Source organism: Corythoichthys intestinalis, chromosome 18 (genome assembly GCF_030265065.1).
Source record: "Corythoichthys intestinalis isolate RoL2023-P3 chromosome 18, ASM3026506v1, whole genome shotgun sequence".
Taxonomy (NCBI): Eukaryota; Metazoa; Chordata; class Actinopteri; order Syngnathiformes; family Syngnathidae; genus Corythoichthys; species Corythoichthys intestinalis.
Genome location: NC_080412.1, coordinates 18,794,420 through 18,813,533, shown reverse-complemented (window position 1 = coordinate 18,813,533; position 19,114 = coordinate 18,794,420). Strand labels below are relative to the sequence as shown.

The window sequence follows — 19,114 nt, the reverse complement described above, 5'->3', positions numbered from 1 at the left end:
ATCCATTTTGACTGGCAAAAAATGTTTTTCTAAGTTAGATCAGACTCAGACTATGATGATGAACAATAAAAATTCACTGCAAAATGAACCCTAAGGAGCCATTCGTTTGTGCTACGTTTGTGCTAGTTATTGGGACACCCCTCCATTATTGAGAGAGTTGGTCAGCTGCAACGGAGGGGCTGTGATTGACGTCATCGCTCAAAATTAATATCTCAATATCTAAATAGCGATAGCAGCACAAACGAAAATTTTCATAGCACAAACATAACAAACGAATGGCATAATTTCAGGTCCATTTTGCAATAAATAGCGGGCTGCGTGATGTCATCACTCGAAATTGATCTCTCAATATCCAAAAAACGATAGCAGCACAAACGAACATTTTTAAAACACAAACCAGCAGAAACCTAGCACAAACGAATGACATCATTTTTCTATAAATTTGTGTCTGATGGGGGGCCAACTTCAGGGAGTTCTTAAAGGGATCCACAGATAGAAAGACTTGTAGTTTAAAAGTTAATATCAGTTAGAATAATTTGATATTAAAATCCCTGTTGATGTTTTCGTTTTCATACAATTTGTAAAATTAGTTTAACTAGTACAGTAGTTCGCCTTTATTGTTGACGTCGCAGGGTGGTGACATCACTGGGTTATGCTGCCGGGCTTCCAGAGTATGACTCTAGCGACATAAACATGTCATCTGTTCAACCCTTTCAATTTGACCCCGAGAGGAACATTAATGAGCATGACAGCACTGTCGATAGTTCACAAAACGAGCAGCAAAAGCAGAGTGAACAGGAAAGAGTGCATGAGACGAGCTGAGAATATGACAAAACCGTTGTTCTGCCAAAATGTGCTTCACTGGCAAAACGTCCTACAAGAACCAAATTTGATGCCTAAAGTACTACCGTGCGCTTTCAGCTTGTTTTGTGTTTAGATGCATACGGACAGAACATTCTAAAGATGCCTTAAGAAAATACGTAAACGTAGTAATATCAAATGAGGGTTGTTTAAAAATAACTGGTACACGCAGGTTAGGGTTTGCGTAGAAACCTCCCTCCTGATGCCTTCAAGTGGGTGCGCTGGCAGCTAAAGCTGCTGGTCCGGGCTTATGGGTTGGCGGTCAGCACATCCACCTGTTGCGCAGTGGCGCCTCCAGAAATTTTTCACAGGGGTGGCCAGATGGGGCCACTTAAAATCTTGGGGTGGCCAAAACTAAAAGCCATAATTTCAGGTTTTCATTATATTATTGCAGTAAAAAGGTCAGGGGAAAACTATCAGAAAAACTTAAGGACATGGCTACTGATATACTTTGGTGTATTGTGTAATATTTGATGTTACTAATGATTTAATGTGCATAGTCCATAACTGTCCAGTCAACATTTTGAGTTCCACAACAATTCTGTTTTATTGTGCTATGTATATATTAGGCATAAGGTGTACATTTAACTATGGCTGTCAAACGATTTAAAATTTTTATCGAGTTAATCACAGCTTAAAAATTAATCGTAATTAATTGCAATTCAAACCATCTCTAAAATATGCCATATTTTTCTGTTAATTATTGTTGGAATGGAAAGATAAGACAAGACTGATATATACATTCAACATACTGTACATAAGTACTGTATTTATTATACCAATAAATCCACAAGATGGCATTAACACTATTAACATTCTTTCTGTGAAAGGGATCCACGGATAGAAAGACTTGTAATTCGTAAAAGATAAATGCGAGTTTGTATATTGTGACTAAATATTGCCATCTAGTGTATTTGTTGAGCTTTCAGTAAATGATACTGTAGCGACTTAACTGTTCTGCACAAATGCATGATGGGAAGTGGTGCAACCATGACTGTGTGTGGTGGCTGCAAATGTTATATCTTCTCTACGTTGGGTACACTACAGGGTGTTAAGAAAAAGATCAACTCCTGTCAATCTTCCCCACAATATTTATAGTTGCTGTGGGAGAGATGAGATAACAAAGCTTTTGCCAATTAAAAGCACGGCCCCAGTGAATGCTTGAATCTACTCCACTCACTTGACTCTGCCTCTTATCTCTGTATATGACTAAAACGGCGCCATTGTAGGCTGTTTGCGGCAATGCGTGAATGAGTCGTACCGCGAATGCGTTAATTGCGATATTTTCACGTGATAAATTAAAAAGAAATAATTACTGCCCATTAACGCGATAAATTTGACAGCCCCTACATTTAACAAAACAAAACAAACTAAATGCATTCATTTGGGATGAAATCCATAACTGATGCTACAACAATCTAACAATATACTGGCAAGCGGGGTGGCCAGTGGGGTGACCAATCAATTTATAGGGGTGGCCGTGGCCACCCCTGGCCACCCCCTGGTGGCGCCACTGCTGTCGCGTGGACGTGTCGTGCGGCGCGGGTAGTCCTGACCTGGACAAGGGGGATGGATCGCGTCGCGCAGCGCGGTTCGATGCAAAAACCGGTTACATAAATACGCTACATGACAACAGATCAACAATCTGCTTTGAAGCTACCACAAAAAAACACAATGCTTAAAAGTATGGGAAGGAAACACACGCAAAAAGTATTTTGAGGCAATGAAAAGGTAATAAAAGACTCAATAAAAACACAAATAGTAAGAACTCACCGCTTTTAACCGATGTGCGCATGTGTTGGAGGTTTTGCTGGGTAGAAGGAATTGCAGAAAACCGTTAGTGTTCGTCTAGTGACAGTGACAAACTACGTCATCACCCCGAGTGTCCATTGCACGCATAAAACATGGCGCCCTCCATAGGTCAGAACATGTACTAAATATTATACATTTTTAAATCAATGGCAATTATTTTGCGTTTCTAATAACATATTTTAGAAAAAATGAACAATTGTGGCTTATTAGAGCCTACAAGTTTTTAAGTCCGCGGTTCCCTTTAAAAACGATAGCAGCACAAACAAAAAATTTTATAGCACAAACGTAGCACAAATGATTGACATCATTTTTACAAAAATTTGCGTCTGATGGGGGAACAACAAATCCTTTCCAACCTATACTCATTTGAATACACAGATGAGCTAACACCAATCATTTGGGTTTTGTTGTTTTACGCTTTTGCATTGCATTGTAGCATTTTAGGTTCCATTTGAAGATAGCAATGAAATGTGCTAACTGACAATGTTTTAAGAAGTGTCCCTAAGCCCACGTGGCAATATCCTCTACGCATTGATGCCGGTTTTTAATGCAGTGCCGCCTGAGGAATTAAAGGTCACAGGCATTCAATATTGGTTTTCGGCCTTGCTGCTTATATGCAGAGATTTTTCCTGATCCTCTAAATCGTTTGATAATATTAGGGACAGTAGATTATGAATATTCCTTGTCACTGTATGTTGAAAAACAGTTGTAAACCGGTGGACTTTTTTTTTGTCACTCACGCAGTTGTTGACAAAGTGGTGACATTTTGACACTTACCTGTATCCAATTTTACCCGTGTACACGTCATTAGACAATTTATACGACAGACCAAACAGCTTGAATTATGATTTTACTCTTCTCTTCCACTGTGCTTTGAAAATATGAAGCGTCAGTCAAAAAGAAAGCGTTACATGAGGTTAATTGCTTCAAAGAGAGACTGTACGCCAGCCATGATTTACATTTCAAAATGCAAGCTGATTCAAAAGTAGGGGTGGTGGAAACCAACGCACGGTTAATATTATCCTTGAGGGACTGCCTAATCCATTAAATTTTCCGTTACACCGATTAATGTCATGAACATAGTCGTTTGTCATTAAATTGGTTACCACATTGGAGAGCTGGCAGTAGCTAGCAGTTATTGCTAAATAATTCGAAGAAAACCTAAACATTTTAAACATGCATGTAAGACAACGGAATGTCCCGTAAACCTACTGATGTGAATTTTGTTCCTTCGCTGTCCTTTTGAAATGGCAACCACGCCACTAGGCAGTCTTGTGACCTTTTCTGTACAACAATTCACAACATCCACTCGATTTATCCTTCTCACCCACAGGGTTAAGCTAAAAAAGTACTGTAAATGACAAAAAAATTTTTTTTTAAATTAAAAAATCAAGTTTATGAGATATACAGTATATCTAGCTGCATAAACCCAAACACGTAACAACATAATGATTTGCCATTTGGGTGTTTGTGCATTTTATTTGTTAACTCATTGGCTGAAAACGACGGCGCTGACGTCAAATTCATTTTTACTAGAAAGGGCAAATGAACAACTGTTCATTCGCACCTCCCAGTTAAAATGAACTGAACCTCCAGTCCCGTAAATGACATTGGAAGATGACCTTTCACAGTCAGTCCTCCCATTTTAAATGAATCTGACCTCTATTGTTGTCAATGGCAGGCGGTGAGTTAGTGAGTTTAATTTGGTTAAATTCATTTTTTTAAATTTATTTATTTTTTTTAAATTTATGTTAGAGAACTAACGGGTCACTTTCTGTTGAGTTTGGGCGACTTCCGGTACATAATGGGACATTCCGATTACCGGTTTCAAGGTATACCGTGGTATGAAAATTTCAAGATTTTAGACCCGCGAAAAATCTCCGTCATATCATCCCTTAGGTATTAGCTATGTTTTTATGTCCCAAAAAATGAATCGAGAAATCCTTCACTTGAAGCTGTAAGGCTCAACCCTCCCACACTGGTCGTTGCTCAGTATCAGTGAGTCAACTGTGCTACACGGTGGCTGGAGGAGGTGAAGCTCCTGAAAATGTTCCCCCATCAAAGAAAACGAAATCACTGGTATGGGAATATTTCGGTTACAGACGGCCGCAGCTTAGAGGAGAAGGGCCAACCGACATGTAAAACATGTTTGCGGAGGGGCCACAATATGATATGATTTCGCATTTATACAAAATCAAAGATTAGTAAACACTGTCATGAACGATTCCCACCAGCTACGAGAGTAAATTCTAGTGATGCATGATAGTAAATTTTTCAACCGATATCGATAACCAATAATTTCCTGCCCATTCCACCCGATAACCGATAATGTCACGCCGATAATTCTATTCAAATATGTATGTAAAATTTTAAAGTATACAAAGATCCAATGCTACTGTACAAAAATGTAATTTAGTGCTATTTTTTCCACATCAAATGTGAACAAGTAGTAAATTCCAACATCTGAACTATGGCAATGACATTGTGTAATGGTAAGCTTTTGGCAACAATTACTTACAGAGTAAACACCCAAGTTGCACAAAAATGCTTTTAAAAGTAAGCCATTCCTAAAATATATCACATTACTACACTGCAAAAACACCTCCTTAAAACTAGCAGAATTGGACAAAACTGTTGATTGCGCACATTTGGAGGCTAAATCAAGTATATAATTATCGGATTGCCTTATCGGTTGAATTTCGTTTTATCTGGATTATCTGTGTGACGTCATAATTGCCATTATCGGCCGATAATTATCGGTGACCGATATTATCGTGCATCTCTAGTAAATTCCAGCGTGTTTAGTGTGTCTAGCGGTGGTAAAACATGTGTTTATTTTCTCTCTGGCAACTGTATGTGTTGAGAAAGAGAGTGTGTGTATAATGTAAACATTATACGAGTCATACTCATGTGCTTTTTATGGAAAATAATTCAATTATTTTTGTTCTGATGGTATAAAGGTTGAGCTGTGGCTGTGGGTTTGGGCTCACCTAAAGTATTATTTTAATTTTATCTTAAATATTTTGTTGTTTTTTGAAAGATTTATTCTAAGATTATACCTATGTTCCAATTTGGTAATGTTTTGAAAAGTAAAAATCCTGTTTGATGGATTTTTTTTTCTAAAAGTAACACATTTTAGCTGTAATTGAAATACCGTGATACTGTGAAACCGTGATATTTTGGCTAAGGGTTATCATACGGTCAGAATCTCATACCGGCACATACCTATTCTGGGGTCACTTTTTCTGCATTTTGGATCACTTCCTATTGTTTTGGGGGCATTTTCAGGTCATTTCATGTTCATTGGTCATTTCCTGCTGCATTTAAAGCATTTTCATGTCACTTCCTGTTCATTTCAGGTCTTTTCTGTTAAATTTGGGTCATTTTCTGATGATTTTGGGGCAAATTAAGGTTACTTTTCTTGTCAAAAATAATTACTGCCACTGGAGGGAAACAGAATGAGTTAATGAAAAATAACATTTAACTTTTTATTTATGTAGTATTGAAAATGGCTCAGAGTATTTTTAGAGTATCGATATCAAGTTAAAATTTTAGTACTGTGACAACGGTACTATCTACCTTGTTGAGAAATGAGTAAACTGCTGAATTGTGAGCTGGTTTGACACATTTACTATGCACATAAATAAAGGACGAGCTGCTCAGTGACTGAGGTTAATGTCTAGCATGAACATCTTCACGAATTATTTTTTTCTAAATTGCGATTACACAGATCCCATCTGCAGACTCAATTTTCCACTGTGCCTCAGTGAACACAGTTGATGCAAAAAGCAGTGTGCCTCACAAAATTTTGGACAACAGAAATGCAGACTCATCCATGCACGTCTTACAAAAATGTTGAAGGACTTCTGGGGTCGATGGTACTGGCTGTTCTATGTGCTGTTACAGCCACATAGACCAAAACATAAACCCCCCGAGCCAGAGACTGGATCGATTTTAAAGTTGAATCTGACAAACAAAGATGAGAAATGAACAATTTCAGGGGAAAAAAGGAGCAAACATCAGCTACCCTCCCTCCCCTGCCTTGTTTTACTCTTCCATTCTGTGCACACTCTGTTCTTAGCACATCAGCAGCAATGCTGATGTAACCAATTATTCTGGTTTAAGGCCTAAACATGGCCACTTCCAGATAGAACCTTATTCATTAGTCAAAAGACCTTGATCCAAAATGGGGCTGTGCCTTACACAGGCCTGTATGGTAAAATTCCTTGTTTTTGTTTTTTTTGAATGGCGTTTAATCAGCGCGCCAAACAGCCCAAACCATTTGACCTACCGTCACCGTTTAATATCAGAATGACCGGAATTTTCACACGACGCAGGGAATTTTTCGAATGACCACCCAAAATTTTCTGTTCGCCCATAAACATGGGTTTTTGGAAAAATAAAAAAAACAATCAAAACGCTACTTGTCCTACAATTTTTGATCAAATCACATAGTTTACAAATTAATAAATTCCAGGACGGTAAGGGGCATAAAATTTGTATACAGAATTTGGCAAAAACCTACAGTTCCCCCAAAATTCGCCAAAAACTGTCCCATTCATTTCTAATGGAATGCCATTGACGGCCGTGTACGTCTAAATTTCCTATTCATTTTCTAAGGCAGGAAAACGTAAATTCTTGTTATTTTTTTTACAATTTACCATTAAAGCCTATTGACATTCAGCTGGCGCCCAAATAAATCAATGCCATTGACAGCCATGAACATCTATGCCAATGATGGCCACGGACATCCGAATTTCCCATTCATTTCCATTGGCTTTTACATTACATTGACACCCATGTACACAGATGCCAATGAGGGCTATGCACGTCCAAGCCATTGATGACCATGTACTGCATGTCAATTCTATTGATGCAAATATTTTTGGATTCCATTGACGTATATGTAAGTCAATGCTAATGATGAGAATGTACGTCTTAAATTTCCCATTCATTTTCAATGGCAAAAAACATGTGTGCCCAAATCAAGATATCAATAGAACATGTCCCCCAAATGTCCCCAAATTAATAGAAAATGACCTGAAATCAACAGGAAGTGTCACCAAAATGTCCCCAAATCAACAGGACATGTCCCTGAAATGTCCCCAAATCAACAGGAAGTGACCTGATGGATCTGTATCTACCACAGCAAAGCCCCATCATAATTTCTCGAGAAATTGCAGTTTCTATGTAGTTGTAAATTTTAATAGTAAAAAGAGTTACAATTGTAGTTCTGGAATAAGAGGAAGTAGGAATGGAAACAAAAAGTATTTTTGCCCATAGGATCTATCAGGTAGATGCAGGAAAACATGTTGTTTATTATTTCCATTACAGCAGTAGAACCATATAAAGTTTGTCAGTTGCCCTGTAAGTTATTTATGAACTATTAAGTCTTTTTACATCAGCAAAACTAGTGTTTCATGAAAGGTTTGTAGCTACATCTGACGTTTGAAATATTCAAAGTGCGCATGACTCACAGGAATTACCCTGGATGCTGAACACAGCTCCTTTCTGAACTTTTAACTGAGAATTCTTATTAAATTCAAATATAATAAGTATACAAATGCACGACCAGCATGACCAGATGCAGAACAAAAAAGACTCATTGTATATAGACAAGTTTCCTGAGCGAAATATGGCACGACGTAGATGACACGTAGATGAGATTGGAAGATTGTTCTTATCACTTCGTTGCTCATTCGTGGACAAAACTATAACAAACTGTCAGCCTTTGTTGGCATGGCTACAAAATCACACGGTCTTTGTAGTGGCACGAGCTTGGTTCCACATCTACCTTCATTAACATGTTTTCCTCCCCTGTCGTGATGATGGCAGATGGATGCGGCATTTCCAAATTGTCTTTGTTAAGAGATTTTGATGAGTAATGTTACTCCAGCTCCATTGTTGTTTTGGATGGAGAAATTCTAAAACGGAAGTTGCTCACAGACATTAGGAAGTAAAGCGGAAGTACCTTGGAAACTTGTCTATAAACTTAAAAAAAATATATTGGGTTGAACGTTCGTTCACCAATCCCAGTCAAAATGGATTAGACGTCTAGCGCTGTGGATCGCAGCAGGTGAGTTCAATGTTGAATGTATAGCCATTAGCCACATTGTTACATTTCAAATCATACCAAAATGCTGAACGCAAATCTTTTGTTCTTGCTCACTTTGTGAAAGCTGGTGCAGCTTTTTTGTTGTTGTTATAAGTTTGTGGAAACGCACGGTAAAATGCGCTTTTGGGGATTGAGAAGCATCTTGGGGAAAGTCTGCTCTAATTAGTTGGATAAGTACTACCGGTATAATGAATACTTTAAAAGGCCGCGCGTAAACCTGTTGTCCTCTGCACACAGAGCATTGCTACTATCACTGTGAAGTGATTTCAATGGTTTTGAATAACTGTGCTCCAACCTGCATTTTAGAAATTTCCATGAAAGTGACAAATGTTTCTATTTACTTTCTATCTCTTATATTATTATATCCTGTTTTTCCCCTCTCAGAAGTCAACCTTTCTCCTCCTAGCTGCCGTATTTTGTTATCGTCAAATGACTCGTCGTCAAATGACTCGCATTATGCACAGTAAAATAGAATATATTTTGAAGATAGCGCTAATATTGATTTTTTTTTTTTTTTCCATATTATAAGGGAATAAATAAAGTTCAGATCGCAGCCACATTCTGGAAAAATGTGGCACAGATCGGATTTTATCCACATACGAAAGTGACCTAGATTGGATTTGAAATGGTCCACTTTTATGGGACTTTTCCAGTTCAACCGTCAAGTCAGTGCATCACAAGAGTCGATACACACGAGAAAAAAATCGGATTCCTACGTTAAGACCTGCGGTATGAACCTAGCAATTGTGAGTAAATGCTTAAAGTATCTTTTTTTAACAAAGATATGTCCTTTAATTTGTATCATAAATGATAAAGCGAGCAGTATTTCAAGATTGCTTACACGGCCGGGAGTTGGGGCAAACTGTCGGTATGTATGTATGCGCGTCTTGTGTACTCATTTGTTTTGATGTTCCTGCGTAGTGATACTTGAACAGGCTCAATGGACAAAGGCAGTCTGAAGGGGCAAGCCAAAAAAACAGATATGACAAAAAATCGGAATTGTGCATTAAGACCTGCAGTATGAACGTAGCCAATGTGACTCATGACTTGAGTCACCAAATACATTTTCACCTGTACTTGAGTACATTATTTTGGATGAATTTTTTTACTTGAGTAATATTATTTTGCAGTAACTCATAATTGAGTCAGTACTTAGTACTCAGTACTGACTTATAAGTACTGACTTAGAACTCTTTACTTACGTAGTTAAGCACCATACTCAAAGTACTAAGTACTTGTTACGTCGTTACTTAAGTACTCAAGTACTCATTACTTAAGTACTTGAGTACTTGTTAGTTTGTTACTTAAGTACTCGAGTACTCATTACTTAACTCGAGTACTCATTTACTTAAGTACTCGATTACTGATTACGTCATTACTTGAGTACTTGAATACTCATTATTTACTACTCGAGTACTCATTACTTATGTATTTGAGTACTTGTTACTACATTACTAAAGACAAAATGAGAAAACATGAGAGCAAGAGGACGCCTCGGGACTTGTGTCCTCATATCTTCACCGCTCTCTTCATCTTCCATCCCGCCTCCCCTTGTCCTTTATCTTCCATCTATGTGAGTGACAGCTGGCAGCCAGTAGGGTACAGTGGCCATGCCAACCCGAGTGCACATTTTTGCCAAGTGACTTGAGAAAATGCACACTTGAGCGTGACTGCCTCATGCGTGCGAGAGCCAAGAATCGCCCAACGCACTATATTAGTTGTCTTTAACATGTTTGTAAACACCCTGGTCTCTACGCACGATATTAATATTATTATTATTATTTGACATCAAATCCATTAGATATTTGTATGGCTGGCATTGAATGACCATATTCAAGCACAGTGTTGTTAATCTTACTTTAAAAAAGTAATTAGGTACAGTTATAAATGACTTCTGCTAAAAAGTAATTGAGTTAATAACTCAGTTACCTCATTGTAAGAGTAATTAGTAACTCAGCAAAGTAACTGACGTTACTTTTGAGGTTCTACACGTTATTACATTGTAAATTCTTTAGTATCTTTCACATCATATGTGTTTATATTAACTGATTGACCTGATTTTTTTCATTCAAATAAAAAAACAAAAAACAAAACATGAGTCACACTTTGTACATTTCCCCTACAGTATATGAGAGTGTAAAGGTATACACTTTTAACTTTCAAATACTGTGAGAAACAAAAGGCTTTTTGTTTTTCCTGTTGTACTGAACCCGCACCGAACTGTGACCTCCGTACCAAGGTACGTACTGAACCGTGACTTGTGTGTATCGGTGCACTCCATATATACAGTGTGTAGCTATTTTTTCAATATTCAGGTGAAGCTCTGAATCTCCTGCCTCGCCAATCTTTGCTTCAGGTTCATGGATACGATAAGAAAAGTTTAGGGCAAGTGATTATTTTGGTAAAAAAAAAAAAAAAAAAACATTATTATTATAATTGTAGCGTCTAAAAGGACAACACCAACTTGGTGATAATAATGCACATTCAGCAAAAAAACGGAACCGGTACATTGTTTTCAATTAACAAACTGTATGTAGAAAAATGTTGCCTGAGAGTTAATGCTAACAAGAATGCGACTGCTATGCTAACGCATCGAGCCACCTAGCCAATCATAATCGCGTTTGCAGAGGCGTCACCACCCGCTTCCCTCCTCCCACCTCCCGCTCTGCACACTCTTGAGCAGGCAGACAGGCAGGTGGCAGGCAGATGTGTGACAAAATCAGACAACTTGCGCTTCACTCAACCAAATTGTCGTAACGCGCCCCTTCACATCCTCAGTAACGGTAATGGCATTGCAAAAATGGGTAAAGTAATTACCGAGATTTTCAGACTATAAGGCACGCCTGACTATAAGCCGCCACCTACCAAATTTGACACAAAAACCACTTTTGTTCATGGATAAGCTGCACTGGACTATTAGCCACAGCTGTCCTCTCTGTATTATAGGATATCTAGACCAAAAGATATAAACAAGGAACACTTTATTTATTTATTTTTATTATTTATCATAATACTGTCATAAGACCAAATGAACCACCATGAAGCTTTGAACCAGTTGGCTGCAAAGCTTTATCACTTCAAGAATCTTCATTTGGCCATAACTGTTCCCTTGGGGGAGACAGTCAACCTCTGCTGCCACCCGCTGTCAACACTGTTGTCGTCTAACATGCCTCCTAGCATGCACAAGCAGCGCTACAGATGTAAATAACAATTAAAATTCATGTTCTGTGCTAATTATTTATTCAGTTACTGCACCAGTTGTTTAATTAATTGCTCATTAAGGTATTTTGTAACACTGGGAAGACTGCCATAAGACAATCATAATTATGACATGACACTGCCATGAGCATTTATGAACGCTTATGACAGATGTCGTTTTGTGTCATCCGACAAATTATCTCACTTTTTAATGGATGTAAAAGATCCAAGCTGGACATAAATGGAGTTAGTGACATAATTTGCTGGATGACACTTGATGACATATGTCATAAGCATTCATTCATGCCCATGATAGTGTCATTTCATAATTATGACTGTCTTATGGCAGTCTTATGACACCGGTGTCAAATAAAGTGTTACCTATTAACACAAAAAAATAAGCAAACAAATAACAACAAATAAGCCGCACTGGACTATAAACTGCAGGATTCAAAATGAGGGAAAAAAGTAGCCCGAAAATTACGTTAATTAGATTACTACCACTACTAAAAATAACGCCGTAAGAAACGCTGTCATACTCTAACGCCATTATTAACAACACTGTATTAAAGTGTCTTTAACGGCATAAGATGTCCAATCCCTTTTGACTGGAAGGGGGTGAATGAACATTGGTTAAATACATCAAAGCCATTATTACAGGATGTAGGATGTTGATGTGTTTCCTTAGTTTGATTATTATGAGTGATAATACGCCAGAGTTACTGTCTGGTCAACAGGGGTGTAAAGTAGCAAATTATATTTTCTCTCATCACTGTAGATAAGTAGTTGTTTTTGAGTGAATTATAATTTTTACAATGTTTAAGTGTTCTTAAAAATCTGTCATTTTTTTTGTGTGTAAATTCTCATTCATTTGGCTTCAATATTATGCAAAAATGTAGATTTATATTGTTCTTGAGGGTGTGTACTCTATAATTTTTTATCGATTCCTCCATTATTCATGGACGGATCACAATGAAATTTGGCCAGTATATTCATGTAATATATACGCATCAATCCTCGGAGCCTGAATTATTGTCATGCACGCTGTTCGTCACAGCCTTCGGCCTATGGCAGCACACTAGCGCGCGTTTGCAAAAGTCATTTATGTTCATTTTTTATTACCGTCTTTGTGCTAAATGTCATGCCAGACAATTAGCAAGGCAGATTTTGTTTTGAAAGTGTTTGCATCTAGTTTTATTGATTTGGGTGGATAAACTGCCCTCTAGTGGCAAAAGGTAATATGACATAACTCATTTAACATGGCTGAATCTATCTGCTGCCTGTTAAAACCAACATAAGCGAACGTTTTTTATGCATTCATAATTTAGTTTATAGGTATATTTAACTGTTTTTTTGTTTGTTTTTTCGATTACTCGATTATTTGAACAAACTAGTTGATAAAAATAATCGACAACTAAAATAATCGATAGCTGCAGCCCTAGTGGTGTTATAGTATCTCCCCTATAGTTATGATTTTAACAAGTTGTTTTGATTGCTTTTAGCAAGCTCACATTATGACTGCTTTCTTGCGCGCATAGCTCTTTTCTGTTCTCCTCTATTTAAGACTTCTGCTTCAAGGTTTATAGCTCACAGTAAAAAAGAGGGCTCTTGTAATGATCCCGCAATATGCAAACAGCACCGTCTATTATACAAACAGCGTTTGGCCCCATCCCATGGAAAAACTCAGAAGCTTCTTCACAAGATAGCACACGGCCGATACGCTGCTGAGACATGAACATGTGAAAATCGAAATGGCGAATAGTGTTACCATGATTACACTTTCATAATTTTCACTTCCTCCAAGTATTCCCAAGGAATTTAAAGCCTTTCTTTCCATTCTGTCACCCTACATTAGAAATGATTTGGGTCAGGATCTGCGGTTGATGTTGACTGCACACCCACAGTGAAAATCCAAGATCTCATTAGTGTTTTGTGGAGGCAAGATTGAAGAATTTCTCAACAATTTACTGAAGGGAAGAGGTCAGTGATTGCAACGAAAATGGACACGAGATTAAAAAGGAACACACAGTGGAAAAGAACACGAGAGGGAATGACATGCACACACTCAATATAGAAGTGTAATCTAGGATTACTTCGGAGCAAGAGGAGGGCATTTGCACTCAAATGCACAAAGGCATAAATAGAAAACAGGACAAGAACGCAACACATGGCTAGGGCTGGAAGATATGGCCTAAAAAGAAAATCTCAGATTTTTTACACAAATTTAAAAAAAAAAAAAATCCCCCCAATTATTTATTTTTTTCCCCCAGATTTGTAAAATAGACACTATGTGCTAAACACAACATCTACATCTCAAATCAACTTGAACTTTTTACATGGCATTCATTGGCTGCCATTGATGGCGTTAGACATCCAATCCATTTTGAATGGACATTTGTTCAGCCTGTGTAGCACCATCAATGGCACTGCAAGATGAGCATTCACAGCCAGTCATCCAAGTTAAAATAAATCATTATTTAAATGATTAAAAATGGTCACAATGCTAAATGTTGAACAAAAGTAAATAAAGTGCAAAAATGGTCTTAAATATCCTTTTCTCCCCCAAATACAAACTACAATGTAATAACTCCACAAATAAACAAACTCTTACTTGTGGATTTCCTTTTTGGCAAACAACAACAACAACATAAACTCGAAAGACATGATCTCTTGAATCATCCGCAGTAAAAAACTCGACTAATTCATAAAACCGATTTATTGCCCAAGCATACCCACGGCTGAATACTCGAACCGTGTAGGAAAAAGCGCTACTGAAAAACAGATTTTTCTCCTTCGATGGTGCACACACAAAAGCATGCATACGCAGATGCACACAGCCTTGCCACAAATATTTCAACTGATAGAAATCTGATACGTGAATGTTGATCTTGCACTGATTAGAATGATCATTATCCATGTAAAAACACTTTTGTAATCACCATGTCAAACAAGGCCACCGTCACTGCAGAGGCTTCGAATATGTGTGACTGCTTTTTGCTGGTAAGCTGCTAAAATATTCCATGATGCGTGCACAGACTAGTGATAAGAGATATAAGACACTTACCGAGACACCATTATTACTTCCTTATCTCAGAGCGGCAACAATGAACCCATTAACTCATTGTCAGAGACCAGATCGGTAAAAATGGAATAACTGGTGCTCACTTTAATTCATTTTTGAAGAAAAAAACGTTCAGAATATGAATATTTTCTACTTTTCTTTGTCTTCCAAGACAATTAAATGCTTTTTAAATGATGGTTGGACAAGACTAGTGCTTTTTGTGATTATCCATTTTTCACAATTTGCTGACAATACAGAGCAGAGCTAAAATGGCTTTGCTATAATATATAGAGTTCAGAGTGTTGTCTCTACTCCAGGTCTTGTTTTGACAGAGGCTGAATTTATCGATGACCTGTAGTGTTCATATAATGAGAAACCTCTGCTGTATAACAATACTAAACTCCACTTGAAGCAGGGAGAAAATGTTGCAATGTTTTATGACAGCGTGCAACCCATGACTTGTAAAGTATTGAAAATGATAAATCGCGAGAGTTGTTGCCATAGCTGCATGTGGAAAAAATGTCCTCGTGATAATAGTGTTTCATGAAAGGTTAGTACACTAGTTGGTTGCTGTAAAGGGCTTGTGGAGCAAAGCTAATGATGAGTGGAATCCTGTTACAAGGCTCGGCAGACTGGGAGGAGGAGTCGGGGTACACTCTGGCTGGTTATGGGGGTGTAATAATGTTAACACCTCATTTTTTCGTAATCTTTAATCATGCAAATCTGGAGATTTTTTTGAGGTGACAGTACAGTAGCTCGGGGTGGGAACTTCTGGGTACCTTGCGATACAAGGCTCACAATAACGATTATCTCATAATATGGCAACTCATCAATAATCCGTACATGGCGCAGTAAATCAATCTATGATATTCTACTATAAAATTACTAAAGAGGAAAGCTGGGTGAGCAGCATCATTCACCAGTAGAAGTGGGAATCTTTGGGCACCTAACGATTTGTTTACGATTACGATTCAGAGGCTCCGATTCGATTATAAATCGATTATTGATGCACCACGACCAAACACCCCCCCCGGCAGCTTTAAACTACATTCAATCAATTTAATGTTGTGACTCAACCGTTAAAGTTGTTAAAATTGCTCATAACTTCCCTTCTGTCTACTTTCGACGCGAAAGTTTTAAAACTGCTTCATCATTTAAAGATAGATTCAAGTCAAGATTTTCCCGTTTTTTTTTTTTTTTAAAAACTAATTAGGTTCGCTACAACAGAGCCTTCTAGAGAAGTCTACTGCTTTAAGATGGCGCCTGTTTACGAGCGCAGGAAAGTCTGTCATTTCGCATCTAGTTCTTGGTATATGATCTAACACGGCCGTCATCTGTCATTTCACATCTAGTTCTAGATATATGCAGGGGTGAAAGTGGTAAGAATTTCTTGCCGGAACTCCCCGATGTGAAGGTTGCCACGGAGCCAGAAATTGTATTTATTTATTTATTTATTTGGGGGTAAAACTACTGAAATGCAAAGAAAACTCTTTTCTATAACACATAAAAAAACCGATTTTCATTCTAAATTGTATTTTTTCAATGATTTGCAAAATAAAAGTTAACAAAAAAAGCTATAACCCCAGCCTCCATCTCCTAATTTTTATTTTCCCTCATTTCCTCACGTACTAAATGCCAAATCTCAATTTTAACTTCTTAAGAACCTAGGATGTATATTAAAATTGAAGATAATGTAAACATTTAATTTTTGTTGTGTTTTTTTTTTTAATAATAAAGATATAAGCAACATACATTCAGAAAAATAAGTACAAATGACTTGTATAATGCAGAGTGAAATCGAATATATTTTGAAGATCTCGCAAAAATTGACTTTTTTTTAAATTAAAAGGAAAGGAATAAATAGCCCAACATAAATAAACAAATATAAGTCCAAAGTGCACATTGACAGCTAAGATGTTCTGAAGCTCCCCATCAGAGCAAATAAAACTAAATATGATAAATAAGCCACCTTAACCCTTTCCTTGCTCTTAAAGATTTGATCCTTTTTTTTTTTTTTTTGTATTTTTTTGTTTCAGAAAACATGCACATTTGAACCAATCAGAGTTAACTATCTCTGGTGATCACATGTCAGCATGTCAGTCAATTGAATGGATAAATGAGTGCAGGCGTTTTGCTTTGCTGCGTGCATTTGCACATTAACGTGACTCGTCATCGTCAAACTCAGATAAGTGCAGCAGCTGGGGAAACCTCCGTGGAATAAAATAATAAATATCGGTGGAAATGGATTATGCTACACAAGCACTTTATTATGCTTATTGTTAACACTTGTGTATGTAAATCTGATTGCTGTAGATTGTTTTCTTCTTGGAGATGAAATGCATGTGTAGCAGCTTTGTTTTTTTTTTTACATACCGTTTTGACAACAGCCATCATATTTTCGGAATCAAAGCACCGTATAGTGGAACAACGTTCCGGCCCTGAATCTTATACCAGAACTGCGTTCCTGACCGTTCCCGCCCACTTTCACCCCTGGATATATGTGATATATACCATAGCCGTATATTGCCGTATGTTTGTAGCAACTAGCAACTGGGCGCTGTTTGTAGCGGCTGACGGCCGCAGTCAGGTATTATTGTTTTTTTGTTTTTTTTTTATCTAGCGGCAGTAGTTGAACATGATATTTACTCTCGGCCCGTTCCTCATTGCGTCCTGAAGACCGCGCTGACTGTTTTATTTCGGCTTTGCCTGGTATAATTCAATAATCGGAATTTGGATGTTTGTGAATCGTTCTCGAATCTTTCACGGCCGAATCGCGAATAATCTAAGAATCGGAAATTTCGCACGCCTCTATTCACCAGTGTGTAACCTGTCGAAGGGTCAGAGCTCCACTCACTGTTCAAAAAATGGCCAATCTACTTGCGGATCGCCTCTTGACAGATTCCCGCTTCAAAAATGTTGTATTGGATATCTTCGGCCTTTGGAATGTCTGTTGCTGTTGAACGAAAGGAGGTCTTTCACACAGCAAAAGGTGGGCTGTCCTTTTTTACACGTATGAGATTTAGGGCAGTTCATATTGAGATCATAGAATCTCTCGACACGTCCAGGTTTATTAATGTTCAAGGTGCTTTCTTGCAGTGCTTGGTCCTGTGAATTACATTTGTTCAGACCGAAGTACTAAATTTGTCGGTGCTTGCAAAGACTTGAAGATACCATCAAACATACCATCAAACATTGATAACATGACAATGAAAAATTACTAGGGCTGTCAAAATTATCGCGTTAACGGGCGGTAATTAATTTTTTTAATTAATCACGTTAAAATATTTGACGCAATCAACGCACATGCCCCGCTCAAACAGATTAAAATTACAGCACAGTGCAATGCCAACTTGATACTTGTGTTTTTTGGAGTTTTGTCGCCCTCTGTTGGCGCTTGGGTGCGACTGATTTTATGGGCTTAAGCACCCATGAGCATTGTGTAATTATTGACATCAACAATGGCGGGCTACTAGTTTATTTTTTGATTGAAATTTTTACAAATGTTATTAAAACGAAAACATTAAGAAGGGTTTTAATACAACATTTCTATAACTTGCACTAACATTTTTATCTTTTAAGAACTACAAGTGTCTCTATCCATGGATCGCTTTAACAGAATGTTAATAATGTTAATGACATCTTGTTGATTTATTGTTATAATAAACAAATACAGTACTTATGTACCCTATGTTGAATGTATATATCCATCTTGTGTCTTTCCATTCCAACAATAATTTACAGAAAAAATATGGCATATTTTATAGATGGTTTGAATTGCAATTAATAACGATTAATTAATTTTTAAGCTGTAATTAACTCGATTAAAAATTTTAATCGTTTGACAGACCTAAAAATTACCTATCAAAACAGGGTTGTTCTGGGACCTTCAACCCTCCTCATGCATCTAATTTTGGCGGAGCATGGGAACGGACTTGCAAGAAGGATTTTGGACTCAATGTTCCTGCGCATGAAGTACAAACGTACCCATGAAGTGTGGGTTACATTCATGGCAGAAGTAGCAGCGATCATCAACAATAGACCTCTTGTTCCTGTGACAGGTGACTCAG

At 37.5% G+C, this 19,114-nt stretch overlaps 1 protein-coding gene and 1 long non-coding RNA gene across 8 annotated transcripts in view; one reads left to right on the top strand and one right to left on the bottom strand.

The window, feature by feature from the left end:
* Positions 1–19,114, top strand: part of flrt1a (fibronectin leucine rich transmembrane protein 1a) — a 144,162-nt gene that overhangs the window by 51,127 nt on the left and 73,921 nt on the right. The window contains exons 1-2 of one of the 7 annotated variants that reach the window (XM_057820579.1): positions 495–8,749; positions 13,842–13,966. The exons of 3 other annotated variants lie outside the window; for them this stretch is intronic. The gene's annotated coding sequence lies outside the window, so the exon portion shown is untranslated. Of the gene's footprint in view, positions 1–494; positions 8,750–13,841; positions 13,967–18,419; positions 19,106–19,114 lie in introns of those variants that run through there. 3 more of the 7 variants (XM_057820580.1, XM_057820583.1, XM_057820585.1) reach the window with 3 other exon arrangements.
* Positions 1–19,114, bottom strand: part of LOC130906343 (uncharacterized) — a 32,022-nt gene that overhangs the window by 11,828 nt on the left and 1,080 nt on the right. The window lies entirely within an intron of this gene.